We start from the raw sequence: 22,769 nt of genomic DNA, 5'->3' as shown, positions 1-22,769 counted from the left end.
AGGCCTGGGTCTACTCTTGACTCCTTTTTACCATAACTATTCACTCTCTCCTGGGTTTGGAGCACTTTTGCTTCCATTGGCCTTCTCCTGCTTCCCTTCTCTCAAGTGTCTGAAGCCCCCAGACACTTGAGTCCTCTGTCCCCATACAGAGATGTCAGGGCCCGGAATTCAGGTCCCCAGGGCAGCCCTTAGCCAGGTGTGGAGTATGAAAGACCAGCTCCCTTGCTTGGGTTGAAACAAACTCAAGTATAATTTATGCTCCCAAGTGTCCCTGGTGGGATCAGGCAGAAGTAACTCTCTGTGGAACTTTGCCTGAAATTACAGCCTGGCTAGGTTTTTTTCTTTTTTTGTGTTTTTGTTTTTGTTTTTTGAGGGGCACTGGGTTTATTTTCTCTAGCCAAAGGGATCAACACACAGTGTCTCTCCAAAGCTGATCATTTAGATTAAATTGTCCTGAAGATTTAGGCTTAAGAATGCTTAAAATTTGTCTTATAAACAAAATTTTGCACATAGTCATATAACCTTACTGGCTTGGTTTCCTTCTCTTCCCATCCTGCGTTCCCCACTGCCTTACCCGTTTCTCCTGGGAGCATTTCATACTGAATCACTTGCCTATGGATCCTCCCCTCAGGCTCTGCTTCTGGGAAACCTGACCCAAGACAATATACTCTCATTGAATTCTCACAGCCATTCTATGAGAATTAAATTTTTAAAAATTTACTTTCATTATTCTCATTTGTAGATGAAGAAATTGAGATCCCTAGAATTTAAGTGATTTCCTCAGGACCATACGACGAATAAGTAAGGTGCAGAGTTGAGATTTAAATCCAGTGCTTCTGACTTCAAATCTCTGCCTGACCAGCCACTGGAGAGGACAGATGTCACGCAGAAAGGGACAGAGTCTTCATTCCTCTGCCTTTTGTTCGATTTGGTCCCCACGTTGGGTTGCATGATGCCCATCCACACTGGGGAGGGCAGTCTGCTTCACAGAGTCCACCCATTCAAGTGTTGGTCTCATCTGAAACACCCTCACAGACAGACCTAGGAATAAGGTTTGATCTGGGCACCCCATGGTCCAGTCAAGCTGATACATAATAATTGATCATCACAGGGATGAAGTTCTGCCACTCCTGAGGTATTCTCAGGCTCTCCTTACTCCTAGGGAGACAGCTGCACAACCCAGACACCAAGCAGTCCTGGGTTTGAACCCTGCCTCAGCCAGTTCCCCAGCCAAGTTATTTAACCCCACTGCACCTCTGGTCCTTCAGCTAGAGAAAAGATATTACGATTCCTTCCTCAGAGTGCGGTGGTTTTGATTAGGATGCTTTCAGCAGCAGATAACACACAGGCCAACCCAAACCGACTTAAACAATGTGGAAATGTATTTGCTCACACAGGAAGAAGTCCAGATGTAGAGGGCTCCAGGCAAAATGTAGCTGGGGCCCAAGTGTTGTTGGCTCTTGGCTTCAGTCCTCTTGGTTCCGTCCTCTTCTGATTTTCAGCTCTGTCATCAGGCTGGTTCCGTTCCCATTTGCAAGAGGGTCAGCAACAGCAAGCGGGGTAACATGCTTTCTCCCTTACGTCTAGTGAAGGAGAGGAAAAAACCTCTGCCCCAACAGTGAAGGCATGCACTGCCCTTCCAACTGTTTGGATCCTCTTAGTGCACATGTGCACCCATGGACCAATAACCAGCCATGAACTGCCATGCATTGGCTTAGCATGGGGTAGACCGAGTGTCAGGAAGGATGAAATTGTATAACCCACGGGCATTTTCCAGCTCATAGCTAGAAAAAACCTCAGTAAAATTAGTTATGTTTCCAAATAATGAAGAGAGTATTGTTTGGGTCAGTTCCACATATACACCTGACTGTATGTGGAATGTCCTCTATCTTTAATGTTTATCTTCAGTCCCTCCGTTGGTCCAGGGGCACAATCTCACTTCCCATCAGAATGGATGGCAGGGCAGTGCACAAGCTGGGATGGCAGCCATGGGCTTGTTTAGTGCATGAAAAGCAGTTCCACTGTTATGCACAAAGGCAGAAATTAGGACATAGGACCAGGAAAGGAATGCTGAGTGGCAGCTCCGAAAGAGGAGGAATTGGGAATCAGGAGCAGACACATCAAAGTGCTTTCAGCTTTGCTTTGCTCTATTCTGTCCCTGGTGCTCCCTCTGCCTTCACAAGAACTCATTGTGGTGAGGGTGGGGGAGGGGTGTCACCAGCAATTAGAGGGACGTTTTAAACAACTCATCCATCCAGGCATACTTAGGACCCCATTCCATCTCTATGTATTTGGCAGCTAGCTGGGAAGGACCAGAACTGAGGCTTTCACACCTATTTAGCACCTGGTTAAGCATCACTTGGCACCTGCCAAATGGGTCTTTTACTATTTAGGGGGAATTTGCACTGATTACTAATTAAGCAGAAGTCATTGCTGCTCACAATCATTAGACTAAATCAGTTACTGGGGAAAAGTCTTGATAAGCAGCTGCCCAAATGAAACGGATTCGAAGGCGCCCCACGCACACAGACTCTGGGAGTCAGCACGAGCTGGAGTCTTCTGAATAGGTTCTTGATGAGGACTGAACCTGGGGATGGTTGGTGGTCTCAAAACTAGGTGACAAAGGTTGTGGAGTCTTGAGAGGTGAGATGCTTATACTTAATTGAGGTAAATTAGATAAAGTTCCAAGCTTAAGGGGCAATTTCTGCATTGAGTAAACATTTCACAAGTGCTTTGGACTGTAATTCTCTTTCCTTTAATTTCCTTTGCATAAATGTTTTTGGGGTAGGCGAGTCCCTGCCCCAGCGACATCCTCCATTGCCCTGTAGTGCACTTAGAACACTTCATAGACTCATTCTGTAGCTGACGTATAGTAGGTTGTCTGAACTACGATTCTTAAGACTTATGTGAACTTGGCATTTGCAGGACAATTTTTTTTGAGAGGAAGGGTGTGTGTGTGTGTGTGGCAGGGAAGGCATATAGTGATTTCCTTGATGTGTGTGTGTGTGTGTGTGTGTGTGTGTGTGTGTGTGTGTGTGTGTGTGTGTGTGTGGCAGGGAGGGCATACAGTGATTTCCTTGATGTGGGGGGGGGGCAGGGAGGGCATATAGTGATTTCCTTGGTGTGTGTGTGGGGGGGCAGGGAGGGCATATAGTGATTTCCTTGATATCCAGCACTTTGGAAATGCTTATGAGTGTCTGAGGACCTTTTCTGTGGGTAGCAGATTCTCATAAGAGACCAAGAACTCCTCAAATAACATTAAATACTATGCCTGAAGACAAGCACTTTTGAATCAAGGTACAAACTGCGTCTGAAGACTTGTCCCATGTCCCATCTTTTTTTAATAACATGGCTACTGCTCTTTACCGAATGTTGTTTTGGAAGTCAGGGAATATTAAACTCAGTGGGCATTGTGAAAAATATATTATGAAGAACCTGATCTCTGTATATTTGGGGACAAAATTTACTTTGAGATAGGCTTGAGATCTATGTTACTGTGCTGGCTACTTCTGAGATGCTAATGTCCACAGGAGGTCAGTGAATTTTCCTAATATTGTGCATGCCTATACATTTCTGTCTTCACCAGATTTTCCTGGGACTCTACAGGCAGTTGTTTCTTTGCGGGGAGGAGTTAGATAGCTCCGTATCATTAAACACTGTGATGATGTTTGGGGGCAATTGCATCTCACTTCCTGGAAGGTCAGAGAAAGGAATTCAATTTGAAGCCAATGGAAAATTTCAAACATGGGTGCAATCCCATATAGCAAATACCAGCATAATGAAAATCTCTGCATGCCAGTGATTCCCAATGGCCTATTTATATCAGCAATATTCAATGAGGGGGAACTTTGTCCTAAATAAAAATGTGGACAATCTTTTGGAGTTCGTTCTAATGGGAAACTATTGTCAAAAATCTTGAGGGAGTGGAGCAGTGAATGAACACTGACTTGGAGAGGGGTTTCTGCAGGAAGCTCTCAAAGGTGACTGAGAGTTTAGCGGGGTGGGGAAATCAGGTAGAGAGATGACCACGAGAACACGAGCCCTTTCAAAAATGCATCGGAATCTTGGAGTTTAACGGAATAAGGGAGGGATGTTCAATATATTTTATTTTACAAATTGAAGGAAAGGGTGACCCAGGAATGCTGGATAATTTGAAACACACAGGTAGCAGACATCTGGGTGACATTTAAATGCTGTTATGCTAGGAGCTCCCATCCATTTAATGCAGTGCTTGGTACCTACTAGGTGTATGTTAAATAACTATTATGCACATAAAATGACAGTGGACACAAAGGTCCAGGGATGGACCCCTTTGATGGGAACCTTACTGTGGAGCATGTGGACCATCTACACTTGGCCTGACCTGTGGGATGTTAAGAGGTCCTGGGGTTACATGTGCTCAGCTGCTTCTCTGCTTGTAAGGCTTCCCCCTATAAATCATATTTTATATCTGAACTGCATGATCCCTTTGCTCCTTGGGAAGCAGGGTCCTTTTCAAAACAAGTGTCAGGCTTTCCAGGCTCCTGGAATGGAAGGAAGAGGGAGAGTCTCCCTGCAGGAGGGATTAACAGAGAACTTTCCCCTGGAGCAGACAATGTCCCGTCAGCAGAAGAAAAGAGTGGGAAGGAGAGAAATAAAAAAAAGTGGACAAATCTTTCTTGATGCCGAAGAGAAGCTGATTTCCAGATTTTTCCTTTGAAAGGGGTACTGTTGATTGAGGCTTTTCTCTCCACTTCCAGGAGCTTCCCAGATCCACTGGGCTGTTTGGGACTGGCTGTTCTCCTGCTTGTGGCCAGGGAAAATAAAGATGGTGTTACTGAGGAAAGGAAGGTTCTCTCTGGCTGCTGAGTGAGGACAGAATGAGAGACATCCCCAACGGGGAAGCGGGAACCAGTGGAATGGTTTATGGGTGAGCACAGGAAGACATGCCCAAGCTGTGGGCACAGAGGTTGGAGTGGACACAGCTCCTGCCTGGAGGTGTTGTCCATCCTTAAGCAGCCTCCAGTTCCATTGCCTATTTCTTTCAGAAAGTGCCCTCAGAGAGCCGGTAAGAGGCCCCAAGTCAGATGCCCTCCCTGTTCCCTGCTGGGAGAAGCACTCTAGTCCAGGCAGGGGAGGCTGCCTCCTCGTCCCCAGGACTGGCTAATGTAACTACAGGAGGGATTGATTTCTTTTTACTGCCGAGAAGCAGCCGTCCTGCAGATGGAAGAAGGAAGCTCTCTATCCAAGGGTATCGATTTGCTGCACTCGGTCTGCTCAGGTTGTAGAAAAACTCTGCACCATTGGGCAGCTAAGGAAGCAGAGAGGAGGCTCAGCCAGGCAGACTCAGGTTGGGAAGGGGTCAGATGTGCGTGGAGCCTGCGGGTCTTCAGTAGCTCAGGTAAGGGGCTCTTTCTTCCTGGGCCTTGTCTCTGTCCACACAGCTCTGCGGTGCCAGCCTCAGTGTGGGACTCAGCCCTGGTTTCCAATTCCCCTTCCCTCAGGTCCTACCGGTGTGGACTTGGTTGGGTCCTTAACCTCTCCTCATTCATGTTTATAGTCACAAAATTTTTACTGAGGTCTTACTACACGTGCCATTCACTGTGCTGGGCCTCAGGGGTTAGTGGTGGGCATGACAGTTCACCCCCAGCTATAAAATCCACCCAACACTGGTACCACTGTCTGGGGTTGCTGGCCAGGGAATGCCAGGCTCAACTCCTAAGAAATCTTTGCATCTTCACACACCTATGAGGCAGGTTTGGCTCCATTTCTGTTCTGGGTATGTGAGACCTTCCAAAGGTACAGATGGGAGGGAGGCGGCCCGGCTCTCCTCACTAACAATTTAATTGGGAAAGAAATTTGGACCCAAGGTGGCCCCTCATGTTCTGTGAAAAACGCTATTTTGTCTTTCCTCAAAATGAGTCTGGAAGCAGCCAGAAACTCTGCTAGGAGAACAGAGGGGCAGCTGTCGCCGAAGAGAGGCCCTAGCGTAAATCACACGATGCCAGGAAAGGAGGGCAGGTTCAACTAGAACATCAGGACACCCTTGGCTTTTATCCATTGACGACCTGCCAGGGAACTGGGCTGTGTTTCCCTTTCTGTTGCCTCCACATCAGACACTTTCAAGCTGAAAACCCCAGCCTCTGCTACTACCCTCTTCAAACAGAAATAAAGGACAATTATGAACCTTCGAAGGTGGCTCTTTAAATCTTTCCATCTGTGCCTGCCTTTCCAGGCCCGCCACTGGCTAAGCTTGTCAGCATCCAGTCACATCCTTCCCTGGGCTGCCCAGCGCCATGACTGCCTGGTGCAAGTTGCTGGGCATGTTCCTAAATCATAGTTCCTTCCAGTGAAACATAGCAGTTTAACCCATGCGGTCAGCTTCTCTTCCTCCTGAAACGTGACTATCAAAATGTTGCAGGAAAAATGTGTTACAGCTCAGCTGTGACAGCAACCTGGATTCTGACGAGTAAGAACTGGAGAACCCAGGTTTATTACGCCAGCAAGCCCAAAAGACTTAACACTTCAAGCTCTGGACCCCGCCTGTAGGTTTACACAGGCCTTTTATAGGCTGCCAGTTTTACACTTTGCAACATCATATGCAAATAAAGTACAACAGAAGTTGACTGACCGGGAACAAGCTTTGTAGAAATAGACCAATCAGGAGTGAGCTCCATGCAAATGAAGTACTACAAGTGGACCAATCAGAAGTTAGGGAAGTGGACCAATCAGAAGTGAGAGTAATAACCAATCAGAAGTGAGAGTAATAGCCAATCAGAAGTGAGAGTAATAACCAATCAGGAGTGAGAGTAATAACCAATCAGAAGTGAGCTCAGGGAACCAATAGAATTCCAGGTTTAGAGTCAAAGAGTGAGATAAAGCCTCTGGGCCAGGGAACCGGACGTTAGTGGGAGGAGAGCAGCAGCCCTGTGTAGGGGTCCTGCTAGTCTTTTTATGGGGCTTCCCGCCTCAAAAGAAAAAAATGTTATGAAGCCACAAGATAGAGAAAATGTGGGAAACTAGGAAAGATGCCAACACGTTCCTGGAGGATGGAAAGCTGATGAAAGAGTGGCGACTGACTCACCGGAGAGGGGGAAGCTACGCCGTCAGTGTCAGCAGAGAAGGGCGCTGAGGAGAAGCAAGAAGCAGCCTGAGGGCTCCAGAAGGGCAGCATGCTGAGTCAGGCTGTGGGTTCAGTTCTGTGTAGGTTCAGTTAGAGCCCCAGGCACCTCCTGACCTTGAAGAGAAGTGATAACCAGACTTGGCCCTTCTAACAATCCCACCTTCATTCTTTAGAAATTGAACCTGGAGAGGCCCAGGCCACGAGGACATCATACACTGCAGATCAGAGACACAGATAAAATACACACACAGAGATCAATGACATGTCTTTCCTTCCACTACCATCCCCTGCCCGTCTTCTAGATACTGACAGCCGGGGCCTAACCCCCTGCGGAAGAGGTGGCTTCTTCTCTGGGGAAACTGAACAGGAAATGCGTACAGATCCTGATGTCTGAGGACCCCATTAAGCTTTGGAAGTTGGTAAGCCTGGCTTCTCATCACTACTATTTTCTTTATTTCTTTTAAATTAATTATTTAGTTTTTAAACTTACCTTGTCTAAACTCAAACTGCAAACTCCATCTCCCCTGTGGTGGGCAGCAGCTGACAGCTCAGTTCTAGATTTTAGCCTTAGCTGAGCTGCTTAAATTCGGCCTGGTATACACGGTGGTTTTGGGGGAGTCAGAGATGGGGTGAAAGTTTATACACAGAATTGGGGGTTCCCCTTTCTTACTCTCCTTTCAGGATTGCCCCTCACTTTGCTGTTGCCCAGGGCTTTGATTATTCAAGCCAGTAAGTCTGTGGGTTTCTCTGAGTATTTTGACCCTCGGTGTGGTACAGACTGGGGCTTTTTCTCAGGCCAGAAGCAGTAACAGAATGAGAAATGATCCGTTCTGCCCAATGTCAACGCTTCCAGTATCTGGCTACTTTTGGTCTCTCTGTAGTGCCTTCAGGTGGTTGGTTGTTACATTTTGTTCAGTGTTTACAGCAGTCTTCTGGAGGAGTATTGGTCTGATAAGACCTGACGGGAAGTATTTTTTGGTAGTTATTACTGTTTGGTAATTTATTCTCCTATCACCTTTCTCCACCTTTTAAAATATGAATTATCAGCTAAGGGTCAGCAGAAGTTTGAGGAAAGCATCTAGTATAAAAGACAGAGAAACAAAAGAAAACCAAAAAAAATGAAGGAAAGGTTGGGGAGGTGTTGCTCAGAGGAAAAACAGAGATGCCTCCCAGAGCAGAACAAAATGTAAAAATAAATCCTCCACAATAATATTCTTAGAAAGACAAAAATATTTCACCTGCAAAACAAAAGCAGGCTACTGTTTAAAAAAACAATCCAAGAGCAAGAAAGATGTTAGAAATTAAAAAACAGTATTACAGAAATATTCAGTAGTGGGAGATAGCTCCCATAAAGTAAAACAAAAAGACAGACAATAAAAAGAAAAGACCATTAGAGAATCAATCTAACAAGGCCAATATCTGATTAATAGAAGATCTAGAAAGGGAGAATAGAGAAGATGGAGGGAAGGATATTATCAAAGAATACAAGAAAATTACCCTGAACTGAGGGTCATGAGTATCTAGAGTCCAGATCAAGGGTTAGCAAACAACAGCCCATGCATCAAATTCATGCTGTAACCTGTCTTGTAAATAAAGCTTTATTGGAACACAGCCACGCTCATTTATTTACTTATTTGTCCATGGCTGCTTTGCTACAATGATAGACTCAAGAATTTGTGACAGAAACTATATGGCCTACAAAGCCTAAAATATTTGCTATCTTATGTTTTACAGAAAAAGTCGGCTAATTCCTGGTCTGGATCAAAAGGTCCTTGCATTGACCAACACAATGAATAGAAAAAGACCTAGATCAAAGACATTACTGTGAATTTTCAGAACATCAGGGATAAAGAGAAAATCCTAAGACTCCAGAGAGAAAAGGTCATGTACAAAAGATCAGAAATCCTGTGGGAGAGGGATTGAACTTCTTAAAAGCAACAGTGGAGGTTGCAAGAAAGTAGAGGGATGCCTTCTAGATACCACAGGAGAAACTACTTTCAATCTGGAATTCAATCCAGTGTAATGATAAGATAAGGTGTTTTCAGACAGTCATGACTCAAAAACTGTACTTTTTGTCCTCTGGGGGAGCTTATGCTTCAGTGCAATAAGGAAGTAAACCAAAACAGAAATAGACTCACAGACATAGAAGACAAATTTATGGTTACCAAAGGGGAAAGTCCAGGGGGAAGGGGAAGGATAAATTAAGAGTTTGGGTTTAGCAGATACAAACTACTATATATAAAATAGATAAACAACGAGGACCTACTGTATACCCCAGGAAACTATATTCAATATCCTGTAATAACCTATAATGGAAAAGAATATGAAAAAGAATATATATGTGTTTGTGTGTATATATATATTGTTTTATATCTATATATCTATATATCTGTATCTGAATCACTTTGCTGTATACCTGAAACTAACACAATATTGTAAAGCAACTACACTTAAAAAAAAAAAAAAAGGAGTAAACCAAGAAATAGGAAGCTATGGAGGCCTCCTTTATGGGACATAGTCACATGACAGCTATGTTCCAGGTCTCTGACAGCAACCATTCCAGGCAGGAGCAGGGAGGGCTGGGGGTGGTGGGGAAGGGTCTCCAGGGAAAGTACAGGGAACTGATGGCTTGTCTGTGTAAGGGAAGAAAACTTCCTTCTGCCTTCTAGTTTCTGTGGCTGGCCTGAGAATGAAACTGACATAAAATAGTTTAACAGGAGAAAAATATACACATTTATTTAATATTCTTATGTGTACATGGGAGTCTTCAAAGCTTATATATCTTATATATCTTTTTATACAAAGAAGGATAAATTGTGGGGATATGACAAGACAAAGGGGCTTGGGCTTGGGGCAGTAAATTGTGGGAGAGTGACTAGGTTATATGGGGGGAGGAACTAATAAAAGATAATGGTTATTACAGTAGTTTTGTTTGCATGGGTCCATTCTGGCAGTGAGATTGTTCTTTTCTTCCTGCTATAGGAAGGGTACCTTTCTCATGGGAAATTTTGTGACCTACTTTTAGGAGGAAAGAGGGAACTAGCTGAGAGAGCCCTTTCCTGCATCTGCTACTTCTCAGGTATTTTCAGCTCAAAATAATCCATATGCCAAAGCAGCAGATTCTGGGGTGGCATGTCCTGAACCCCTTCATCTATGTGTTGAACCGCGCGGAGGAGAGCATTGAGAAGAGAGGTTTCACAGCGTGTTTGGGAATACTTGGCACTAGTTACACAGTAAACTAAGGAAAGCACCAAAAAATGCAATCATTTCAGGAAAAACAAGGAGAAGTTGTATGAGAAAGAAAACGTAATTATGGTACTGACTCAGCAGTGAATAATATTTACATAATCTGCCAGGTGGCCCCAGTGGTTCCCCCTCCTGTTGGGTAGCCTGAGGAGCACCTCCTTCTAGTCCCTACAGCCCTGGGGGAGGCAGGAGCTGGAATTACTGATCTCTGCTTGCTCTTTCAGCAGTTCTAACGCTTTCTAACTAATATCCTATATTAAATTTCCCTCTATTAAATTATCTGGCATAGGTTTATGGAGTCTCACTGGTATGTAAGTCAATTAATAATGTCTAAAATGGATAAATCAAGAAACAGCAGTGTAAGCAACATGTTAAAAATATGGAAGTAAAGATTGGAAAAAAAAAAGCAAAAGACTTTAAATGTTTACCAGTGAACTTGGGGGGTGGGAGTAGGGGTAAGTGGGTTATATACTAGGGGTATGATTATTTTTAGAAACAGGTTAATGCCTTTTTGGTTCTGAAAGATAAGGTTTCGGTGTAGTCTTAGAGAGAGGATGACAAAATGGGTTTACTTGCTCTGCCCAAGCATAATTATTGAGCTCCTCCATCCACCGCTGCCACCCCCAGTCCGTCATTGTGGGAGCCAAGAATGCTGGTTTCTGCGGGGAGAGAGGAGATGGGAGAACCAGCCCTAAACACTTGCTGATCCATCAAGGTGTAACTGTAGAACCAGCCTAAACTGGCCCTATCCCGTTTCTAAAAAGATACTGAGTTGTTTTCCCAGAGACAAGAAAATGGAGTCAGGCAGCCGGGGCATGCGCAGAGGAGAAAACTTTGCTCTCAAATAACAACCGGAACCAAAGTTTCTCCTACCACTGGCCTCCCACGGAACCAAAGGGCCAGGGCACGACCGGAACCTGAATGCCGGAACTCCTTCAGAAGCACGGAGCCCACGGTCCGGAAAGCTCCGTTGCTGAAGTCCCCTTTACCACATCTTACCGTAAACCTGCGAAGTTCCAAAGCCCTTCTGTCGAAACCTGGCCTGCTTCCGTTTATCAGCTCTCCTCCCTTGATTCATAGAAGTTTGACTGAACCCAAGATCGGAGAGACAGATTTGAGCCCTGCCTCTTGTCTCCTTGCCGGATGGACCTCGAGGTAAAGCTCTTTTCTCAGAAGTGGGTGCCATGGTATTGGCTCCTATGCACCTAAAGCAGTGAGCCCTTGTAAGGAGAGCTTGGGAGAGAGCTGATCTAAAATGGGTCTCCTGTGGCAGGAATGGTCCAGAGGCTGGAGGAGCAGTAATGTTCACTGGACTTCCAAGGGACGTGTTTTCCTGAACAGCGCTATGATCCTCATGTGCTGTTCGGAGAAGGTGAGCTTCACCCACCATCTTTGTATTAGAGATTTTAGGGGCACTGGAAGAGAAAGGGGCCAGTGTTCATGCATCCACATTTGGTGAACAAGACTCGAGAGGGGAGAGGATGTGCCTGGGGTGGAGCCCAGAGGGAGCTCATGACAACTACCTTGAAAAGGGAAGCACTGGCCTCCACCTGAATGCTCACAATTACGGAGGAGGGAGCTGGACCTACTGCTCTTTGGTCTTTAATGGACTCACACGTATTTACTGAAGGCCTTCTATGTACCAGGCCTTGTCTGGAGATACAGGGTAAATAGGACAAAATCCATACACTCGTTTATTTCTGTCAAATTGATTCCAGTGCCCTTTGTATTATTATCCTCTCTTTAAAAGATTGTCTTTCATCTAACTAACCTCACTGGCTAACTCCAGGCAACAAGCCCTCGAGGTGAGGTCATATAAGCCAGATACACTTCTGCTTGCCTCATTGATGATGACCATTTACTGGTGCTACTGCCAAGCATCCTGTCAAGCTCCGTATGTATCTTATTTAATATAATAACCTGGGTCTGACTCCAAAGTCCTGTCCTGGGCCATTTACCATCACTCAGATACTAGTATCTTGAAAGGCTAATTTACGTTCCAAAAAAAGTACTTCAGATCCAGCCAATAGAGGATTACTTTAGGTTACAAATCTCTGGAGGAAGGATAGTTTTTAAGTGTTCTTCCTCCCAGGGGAGTTCTTTTAATTGTCCTTTATATCAAGTATGCCGAGGCTTAAATAGCATTGTTAACATATTCTCTTTGAAATGTTAAGATGTTCCCTTTAAACTTTGGTTCCCTGTTTAACCAAATCTCTAGAAAGTGCTTTCTGGGCTGGCATCAACCTTTAACATGTTAATACACAAGCAAGAACATCTTCAAACACAGACAATCAAATTTAATTCTTTACACAGCTTCCTGAAGGTCAGAAAAGGGTAAGGGTCAGATAGAATATGACAAGATCTCATAGTCCCATGCCAAATGTCCCCATGTTTATTAGGATAGAACTTAGCCCATCTCCAGAGACTGTTGCAGAGATATCTCTGGGAGAAAGAAAAATGTCAATTTCATATTCTAATTACCAGTATGCTGTTTAATTCACATGAAATGCCTCCAGTGTGTACTGGATGCTTTATGAGAGCCATTGCAGAGACTTACTCCAGCCCTCAAGGGATTTCCATCTAGGGAAGATAAGATACATTCTGGGGCCACAGAAGGCCAGACAAATAATACAGAAGAGAAGGAGCAGGGTACTTGAAATTTTTTCCCCATGTCAGAGACCAAAGAGACTGAACCCTGATTAACCTCACTTTTCCTTTCTAGAGTCTCTTGCTGTGGGTAGAGATAAAGACTACAGAAGTAATGCTTCCTTTCTCTTGGTATCAAAATCAGACCTTTAATTGTCAGCAACTATAAGGTAAGTAAAAACCACACAGGCTCTTCCAGACTTTCTTATAGCCAATCTCCTCTTCTGCCAAAGTATCTCGGGAATTTGTAAGGAAAATCAGATCTTTTTGAGCAACTATCCCTGTTCATTCTAAGCTGTGGGTGATGTTGAATAGGAAGATGGCCATGTGTGATAAGTCTAGATGATGCTGGTTTGATCAAAGTCTCTTAGAATGAGTTGTTTTTCCTGCTGTGCTTTTCTGTGGTGGTGGATGGTGGCTTCAACTCTCACCTGGGTACCAGTTTACTTGGATAGTCATGCTAGATGTAGACATCAGTTAAGATAACTTTAGTAAGGCTGCAAGTAATAGAGAACCCTTGTTAAAGAATATACCGTTTTAAAAAAGATAAAATTATGATATCCATACAAATATAGAATGAACACATACCAACGATTTTATTTAACTCATTAATTAAAGAAGGAACCAGTGTGATAGTGTTGCCGAAAGATCAGCCCCCGTCCCTGACGAGCCAAATAACCCAGAGACAAGGTCTTGGAGCTTAGAAGAAAAGAGGCAATTTTATTGCTTTTCTGGGCAAAGGGGACTCACAGCAGGCTAGTGCCTTCAAAACTGTGAGCCCACCTTGGGGATGCGGTGGGGTGGTTATATAGCCATAGCTCAAACCATAAAGCATTGAGAACAAGCAACAGAATCATTTTCTCATCAGAAGACAGAATGGCGACATGATGCCTCCAGGTGACCAATTCTCTAGAGGCCAGCGCTTAGATCTCTTTATCTCTTAAGCACTCAAGGGGTGGTGGTCTTGGTAATTTAGGCTATTTTGTAAGGTTACAGTCCTGTGACCTTCTCTTTGGAGAAGGACTCAGAGACCAAGCTTGATTGTTACTTTCAGTTACTGGAATAAAGTAGAAACAGTAAGATCAATAGCTTTAGTTTTAACAGTGGGCCTGGAACTGTGAGTAGCAGCTGGTCAGTTGACCATTTTAAGGGCAAGCATAAGAATAAGCAATCTGTTAGCCTAAGTGCGGCCATTCTATTAATCCTCCTTCAATAGTACAACCAATTTGAAGGGAAATCCAGAGAACAGAGACATATATAAACAATTGGGAGTACTAAGACAAATTTGCTTAGTAGAGCAAAACTGGGGGAGATCAGCTGCACCTCTGCCAATTAATTTGCATGTTTATGGACAAGAATCATTTGCGTTGCTGGCAGTTCCATATCATTTCCAGAGCTGTGAAATAGTTCACCAGCATTGAAAGGTGCAGAGGCCCCACAGACGCAGACAGCCTAGAAGAGCACACCAGGCGATGTGTGTTTCCTTTGAAGACAAGTGGTCTGTTTGAAAGTCTTTCAGATTTTTACCTTTACCCTACAGTGGCTTAAGTCAGGGAGACATTTATTTTTCTCAAAGAAAGCCCAAGAAGCCTGGAAATAAGCAGCCCTCGGCTGATGTAGTGGTTTATAAGGCTATTAGATCCAGTCTCCTCCTATTTCCTATTTTCCATCCTTAGTTTCAACTCCATGGTTTCAGGATGGCTGCTGTGCTGCCAGGAAGCTCTTTCTGAATTCCAGGCAGAAAGAAGGGAAAGAGCCCCAATCCATCTTTTGAGAATTTCTCTTCGTATTTGGAAAGGGAAGACTTCTTAGGGATCTTATGACTACCCCTAGCTATGAGGGAGATGGGGACATAAGTGTTCTGGCTTTTTGCATTCTCCAGCCAAGGAAAATGAGACAAAGGGGACACCCAGTGGTTTGGGGCAGCCAGTTTATATCTGCCATATTGTACCTGTTGCTGAAAAATTGGCCTCTGCACCCCGAAAAGCGAGTGTATACTTGGAGGCAGAGTTTTGGGAGCAAAGAAAAGAGCAGCTTTATTGCTTTGCCCGGCAAAGGGAGTCACAGCAGGCTAATGCCTTAAAGACTGTGAGCCCATCTTGGGGTTGGGGTCTTGAGGTTTTGAAGAAAAACTGGAATGAGACAAAAGGTGATAACAATCAGGGCGTTTTACAGAGTGTTATATTCCTCTTAACCTCAATAAATCTTCAGGAGGAATTCCAGAGGGTCTGTCCATTCTGCGATTACCAGCCTGTTATCTCCTTCCTGGAGCATAGCCTCTGGGTTAAAGGTATTCTCAGTAAAGAATGAGTCAGCAAACAATTTTGCATCAGGGAAGTCAGTTTGTTAGTTTGCTTTATACTCCTTCATATCTAATCCCTTATCCATAGTTACCTGAAAAGAGTTTCTTAATACTATACATAAACTTTTATTTAAGATTTTAAAGACATTTAGATTAGGCATATGCAGCTAATTACAAACATACTGGTAAGGCCACAAGACATTGAGCTTAAATATAAAAACTCAACCTGCTACTGGGAGGATTATGAACCAAAGCTCCAAGTTCAAAAAATTCCTCAGGCATGCAGAGTTGTTCAGAAAGTAAGACCCAAGAAGTTGGGTTGATAAATGGAAGGAATTTTCTTTCATTCTTTTTTATTTTATTTTATTAGGATTGAAAATTGAATCTGAAAATCTGACAGCTAGAGGTTTTTGTGATGTGGGTGGCATTTGTAGCAATGGAATATTTGAAGTATTGTGTTTGATCCAGGAGGGTTATTCTTTTATGCTTTTTTCTCTTAGATTTTCTGTTCTTTTTGAGAGGGAAACAGGCCCAGATGTGTGAGCCATGTATTCCTAGGTAGTGATTTGGAAAGCCTTATGTGTCATCTGAAGTACTTTGTCTTCCACTTTGGAAATATAAGAATTCAGTTCCATTGATACATGTCACTGCAACCTTCTACATTCAAATTTCTATTCTGTGATCCTGCCTCTGCTAACTATGAGTGCGTCAGGGGTACAGATAGTGATATTCTCCTTGGGAACTGGTTTCTGTAACATTAGCCTAATGTCCCCCAAAATGTCTTAAATGACATTTGACATTTGGATGGAATTTTAACCATGATTTACTGAGTGTTATTATTTATATACCTAGGTACCTGGATATCTAACTCCACATGTCTCGTACCATCCATCCCACCTCACTCAGGAAGGTGGTAAGAACTGTCAAACCATGAAAGTCTAAATGTGCAACCCCATTCTGCCTTGAAGGCTGGACTGTCATCCCTGGCAATGTGACCTATGGGAGAAGAAAATTCTTCTTCTCTCTACCCATTTATCTCAGTCCATTCAAGCTGCTATAACAGAATACCATAGACTGCGTGGTTTATAAACAACAGAAATTTATTTCTCACAGTTCTGGAGGCTGGGAATTCCCAGATTAGGGCACCAGCAGATTCAGTGTCTGGTGATGGCTGTCTTTTTGCTGTTTCCTCACTTGACAGAAGGGGTGGGGGATTTCTAGGGTCTCTTTTATCAGAGCATTAATCTGATTCATGAAGGCTCTAGCCTCATGTTCTAATCACCTCCCAAGTTCCCACCTCCTAATATGAATACATTGGGGGCTAGGTTTCAATGTATTAATTTTGTGGGGACACAAACATTCAATCTACAGCACCCTGTTGGGTTCGTTGGCTGGGACCTTGTAATTAGATTGACAAAAGACTGATTAACAAGAGAAAACCAACAGAAGTTTATTAGCATCTGAATTGATCAAATATAAATGAACACTTAGCAATGAGTAACTCAAGGAGTGGTTAGAACTTGGGTTTATATAGCATCTTAACAGAAGAACAGTAAGTTTTTAAAGAAGTGACAGGACAAAGGAAAAGGACTGAGTTTGTAGGGTGGTCATTGTGGGAAGGCAAATATGTGGAGAAACTAATGGAAGATAAGGGCTAGTATTCGCATGGTTTATGTGTAGATTCCTCTGGAGCCATTTTGGGGCTGATGGGAGACACTAGAGTGTCTCTAGAGTTGTCTCTGGTGAGACTGTCCTTCCTGGTAGAGAGGGGAGCAGTGGGGTGGAGGGCGGGGGCACCTTTACAAATTTTTGTCCTGCTTTTAGACAGACAGGGGGAGGATAGAGAGCTTTTCTTGTATCTGCTTCTTCTCAGTTGCCCTCACTCAAGATGATCCTTATGCCATAGTGGCATGTTTAGGGATGGCAGATTCTGCTGTACTTCAGACCCCTGATGCTACCAGTGGTCTCGTCTATGGAAGAGCCGCCGTCTTTGTCTTCGATGCTCTTTCTGCTACGTGAGCCTCACCAGCTCCCAGTTCTACTTTCCAGCTTTCTCATTTCCTGTTTATATATGGCTGCTTTCCTCCTCTCCTGTTTCCTGTGCCGTTTCTTGTCTTAGTATCAGTTTTAGGTTTTTTTTTTAGCCCCCCTCCCTTTTCTGGTCCCTCTTGCTTTCAGTGAGAGGGCCTCTTTATTTCCTCTCAGAATGCAATCAGGAGAACAGTCCCCTCAGGAAACAGACTCCCCAGTTCTGGGAATTCCAGCTCTTTAGATGCAAAATAAGGTAGCTGTCTTTACTTCAAAACATCTACAGCCACAGCTGGTGGCTGAGGCCTGCAGGGCTCCAAATGCTGCAGTTCAAAGGCTGTCTGCTGATTAGCACCCTGAAGAGACCAGGGAAAAGAAACCTCAGGACTTTTAACCTTGTTTGTAGGGATCAGAATACAAGTTTCCATTTGACAAATAATATGGGGCTGGAGAACTGTGGCCCTCTGGAAAATGTCAGCGCCAGTGTAACAACGGGAAAAGAGGAGCTGCTGACTGGAGAAGTTAGAGCTGCGGTGGAGTTATGGCCAAGGGTTTTGCATCCATGAGTGTTTGATAAGAACAGGAAATCCTGACCATTCTCCATCTGAATGCGGACAGTGGAAAGAGAATTGAGCCCAAACTCAGGAGATTTGATTCTAGTCTTGGCTTTGCCTCTGATAAGACTTGTGAGCTTACTTTTCATGACCTCTCTAGGCCTTACATTTTCAAAATGATTAAATCTGCAGTCTCCAGGATTGTTTCCAGCTCCCAAAATATGATAACATCTTTACGGTTTCAGTTCTCAGTGAACTATATCAACAGAACCCCACTGAAGAGTGAGAATGTTCTTTTTAAGACTGGCGCTCATAAGGTATGTTTAACAGGACAGGCATTGAAAATGCAGTGCAAGCATCACATTAAGGAGTAGCAGTGCTTTGTAGCCGGCCTCAAAAATGTTCTTTATTATTAAACCTGACTAGAATGTCCCATATTATTTCTCACGTCTCCTTGGAGAGATAGATTCAAAGCGCTTAAACAACATCAGAAAAGAAACTTTAAAAGACATAAGACAATAAAAAGGGCTTTATCTCCTATCTTTTATCCCCCCCCCAAATTAAAAAGTAGAAGTTTGTCTCTCAGATAGCAGACTCATGGTTGAAGCAAAAGTCGTGGACCAGCAAGAGTAGATGCTTTCACATTGTAGGCCAGTTTAGGGAAAGTTCAGTGAAAGAAAAGAGAGAGATGTAATGATTGTAGACTGTTGAAGCACAGAATAGATGAAAATATGGCTCTAAACTACAAGATAAACAAAATGTTACTCCCTTTTACCGAAACAGTGCCACGGTTCCTGACAACACTAGCAGTAATAATTATAAGTACTAGCCCAGATTTATTGACAGCTGGTGGTGTGCTTTCCTCATTTGACCTTCACAATTGCCCTATCAGGCAGTTAATATCAGCTAATGTTATTATAAATGAAGAAACCAAGGCTTAGGGAAGCTATTTGCTCAAGTTCTAAAAGTGAGTAAGTCAGGGCATCTGGATTTGCATCCAGATCTGTGGGTGGAGTTTGTAGCAATGGAATAATGGAAGCATTGTGTCTGATCCAGGAGGGTTCTCCTCAGTGGCTCTGGTGTCTCTAATTCTTGTCAGGTGCTTTGGCCTCTCAGCATGACTGCTGCCACTGCTGCTCTAACTGCTAGTGCAGCATTTCCCAAATGTTTCTTCTGGAACCCTGAGGTTCCATGGAAATGCACTAGGGCTCTGGGAGGGGCACTTTGCAAGTGGAGGTAGCTTCTCGGGGCCTTTGTGAACTCACTGGGTTCTCCCAGCCCCCCTTTTAAGTTGGCAAATAGTTTATTTTTTTCCCCTTCAGTTCAAATCTTTTTTTCTTTCCTTCTCCAAATTACATTTCCATCTTTCTTTCTAATGCAATTAGAGTCCGTTCCAGAAAGCTAAATCTGCAAGTGTTTCTGGCTAAAGCAGAAAATTCATTATATTTGTTTAATTGTAATCCAGATAGGAAACAACATGAGGATGAGATTTTTATTACAGTTCCCATCCAGCCTACATCTCTAATCCCATTGTCCCAGTTTTCCGCTTACCACTGTGGAGTTGTGCAGAGCTCCCTCAGGAGGGGCTGGGCAGGGCAGGATGGAGGGTCTAGGATGATTGCCTGGGCAGGATGTGGGTGTTCTTGGGTCCTTGTTTATTGGCTCTATCAAAATGTTCTCCCCAGTTCCTAGAAATTGAGGGTTTCGACAGCATCCCTGTGGTTTTCTCCATTTTGAATGGAAACTTTTTAGCAACAAAGGAAGAAGAAATATGCTCCTCTCACAAGTATTTCCTGACTTATGTTTTGAATTTGAGTCTGCAAGTAGATGTGACGTGTACTAGCCAGACTTCCAAGGGCAAACATTTTAAATTCAAGTGTTCATAAGGAGCAATTAGGTGACATAACCAAGCAGCAGTGCCCTGGGGCAGGGAATCACTAGGGATGGGTGAGAACTGTGGAGGGCACGTGGCCCTTCTTACTGGCAGCCCCTACTTAGCCCCAGGTGATTATTGCCTCCTGGGATTGCAGGTTCAACATAACCAGATCTTAACAATTTTTAAGGAGGGGCCAGAAACACAGATATTTACATGAAACCTCTCAATTTTTTTATGTTGGCAATTAATTTTACAAATTAAAAACTGTAGAAGAAAATCACTACATAGGATAAACAAAATACAGATTTAGCCCTCTAAACTGCCATTTTGCAGTCTCTACTCTAGAGCTTTGTTGAGTGAGAGTAGAACCAGGATTTGGGTAAGGAGAAGAGAAAAGCATTAGACCTTTCAAAGTTTCAGAGGGCTTGGGGTGATGTTCTGGAGAGTCTGCCTTCTTCTACAGTCTGAGTACAGAGTTGAAATAAATGCCTGACGTTCTTGAGCAGAGGCTGAAGGTTACATGCTGGGAGTGTTGTAGACTAGAGCTTCTACCTGAACACACTGATCTTTGGCTTTCTTTCAGCTTCAAAGGCCAGTGATTTTAGGCAACCAAGAATGAGGTGCCATGAGAGTAAAATGGAGGGACAGATGACTTTGGTTGCAGGAATCAAGGTTCAGTGTGGTTGGTGCCATTGCTTAAAATGTCTTTAAAAAGGACTTAGGGGTGGATTGCTGGAGACTCATCAGCTTGATGTTCAGATTTCTGAGAGGAAACTAATCAGAGCAAGAGAAACACAACCCAGCTGATGTAAAGGTCTGGCATTTAAACTGGGGCTTAAGGAAGAGGAAGGATTTGGACAGAAAAAAAGGATGGATGGGAAAAACAGTGATCTTGGAGGAAGCAGCGATGTGAGAAAGTTACGGAGATGGAATAAGCACCCCTAGACTAGGCAGCCTCCCATCGTCAGATTTGATCTCTCTCTTTCTTTCTTTCTTTCTTTTTCTTTCTTTCTACATTCTTTTTTATTGAAGTATAGTCAGTTTAAAATGTTGTGTTAATTTCTGGAAACAGCATAATGTTCCCATCATTCATATATATATATATATATATACACACACACACACACACACACACATATATTCCTTTTCATATTCTTTTTCATTATAGGTTACTACAAGATACTGAATATAGTTCCTGTGCTGTACAGTAGGACCTTGTTGTTTATCTATTTTATATATAGTAGTTAGTATCTGCAAATCCTGAACTCCCAATTTATCCCTCCCTACTCTTTCCCCTTTGGTAACCATAAGATTGTTTTCTATGTCTGTGAGTCTGTTTCTGTTTTGTAAATAAGTTCACTTGTGTCTTTTTTTAGATTCCACGTATAAGTGATACTATACGGTATTTTCCTTTCTCTTTCTGGCTTACTTCACTTAGAATGACGATCTCCAGGTCCATCCATGTTGCTGCAAGTGGCATTATTTTATTCTCCTTTCTTTATATAACATACTGGTAAAGCTTCTAAGGGATTTGCAAATAATAACTCCTTTAATTCTTATGTCATTGCTGTGAGGTAGTTATAACCAATAATAGTAATTATACTCATTTTACAGTTAAGGAAACTGGGCATTTTCTTATTTTAACTTTTTTTTAGGTTCAAATAATGGCTGGGCACAAGACAATGATTCCTAAATGGAGGGAAGGCAGAACTTTTATTCCTGACAGCTCCCGAAGAGAGAAGTTCCCCACACAGAACCACACAAGGGGCTGCACCAGGGGAAGGGTGACAGCAGAAACTGTTGGAGGTGGCTAATGTGTATGAGAAACAGTGTGGGGTTGGCCGAGTTTCACAGGCTTGTTGTGGACTGGGTATTTTTCGTGATTCTCCAAGTGCAAGGAAGAAGGGGCCATCCCTTGAAGTTTGCTACCAGGGCCTCTGGCAGTTGGATGTCTGTGTTGTAACCTGGAAGTGTTGGAGCACCGTAAGGGAAAGCAGTCAGAGTGTGCGTTTAGCAGACTGCAAAAGGGAATTGAAAGGTTTTTAGCCATGATCTCAAAACTGGGTCAAGACAGCACTTGTGAAATATTATGTTATCTTGAGGCACAGAGCGACCCAGTAACTTGCTAAGGTCACCACTAATAAGTGGCCAAGGCAGGACTTAGCACCAGGCAGTCTGATTCCAGAATCCATGTGAGAAAAGGCTAGAAAAGTCAGTGCAGGATCTGTCAAGGAGGCACTTGGCCTTTTATCTGCACACAGATCTTTCTAATCTCTTTTTCTGGGTTGTCCCTTCTTCCTCTAAGATACACGTGGTCTGTGCTGGTCCTTTGGGGAGAGGCTGTGGATGTGATTTTTGCAGGCAAGAGGCAAAGAATGTTTACTGATTTGTCAGTAACCAACTTTTTTTTTCCTGTTATTGTTGAAGGGGGAGGTAAATTAGGTTTGTTTATTTATTTATTTTTAGAGGACGTGCTGGGGATTGAACCCATGACCTCATCATGTTAGGCATGCACTCCACCACTTGAACTATACCCTCCCCTTGTCAGTAGCCACCTTTTAAAATTCCTGTTTAGAACATTTGAAGTACATACCTGGGCAAAGACGAATAATTTGGAGGATTGGACCTCTCCTTCTGTTTTCTTTTGTGGGCCTTCTCCCCCTCTGTTTTTGAACTGAGATTGGATCCATTTGAATGATGACAAATGCAAGCCTCTTTGTTTAACTTCCTCTGACTATGCTAAACTCCTATATTCATGTTGAACCAATAAAGCATTGGGTGTTATGGAATCATCTGTTTTGTTTAATTTTTATCTTTAGAAAAACTAGCTAAGAGTTGTGAGGAAGGGAGCCGTGAAACAGAAAATTCTCACTCAGTGCAGCCCTGCCTGGGGAAGTGGCTTTTGTGCTTTCTGTTTCCTCATTACTGTGGTGTGCTGGTTAAGCGTTTGAAAGCAGAGCACTCCTTGGGCTCTGAAAGGCTAATTGCTGGCTCATTGCTCTTTAAGGTGTCTTT

General features: G+C 43.4%; 1 long non-coding RNA gene across 3 annotated transcripts; it reads left to right on the top strand.

Moving 5' to 3' along the window:
* The first annotated feature begins 6,882 nt into the window (after positions 1-6,882).
* Positions 6,883-22,537, top strand: LOC116664308. 3 transcript variants are annotated; one of them, XR_004320760.1, is made up of 5 exons: positions 6,883-7,521; positions 10,085-11,503; positions 11,622-11,720; positions 13,071-13,164; positions 21,410-22,537. It is a non-coding gene; the product is annotated as an uncharacterized LOC116664308 (long non-coding RNA). The 3 variants fall into 3 exon arrangements; XR_004320762.1 differs by lacking the exon at positions 6,883-7,521 and adding an exon at positions 16,149-16,209 and having other exon boundaries at positions 9,514-11,503; XR_004320759.1 differs by lacking the exon at positions 6,883-7,521 and having other exon boundaries at positions 9,514-11,503.
* Positions 22,538-22,769: the final 232 nt, after the last annotated feature.

Source organism: Camelus ferus, chromosome 6 (assembly GCF_009834535.1).
Source record: "Camelus ferus isolate YT-003-E chromosome 6, BCGSAC_Cfer_1.0, whole genome shotgun sequence".
NCBI classification, from domain to species: domain Eukaryota; kingdom Metazoa; phylum Chordata; class Mammalia; order Artiodactyla; family Camelidae; genus Camelus; species Camelus ferus.
Note: the sequence above shows the minus strand (reverse complement) of the source record. Positions and strands in the feature narration are given on the sequence as shown.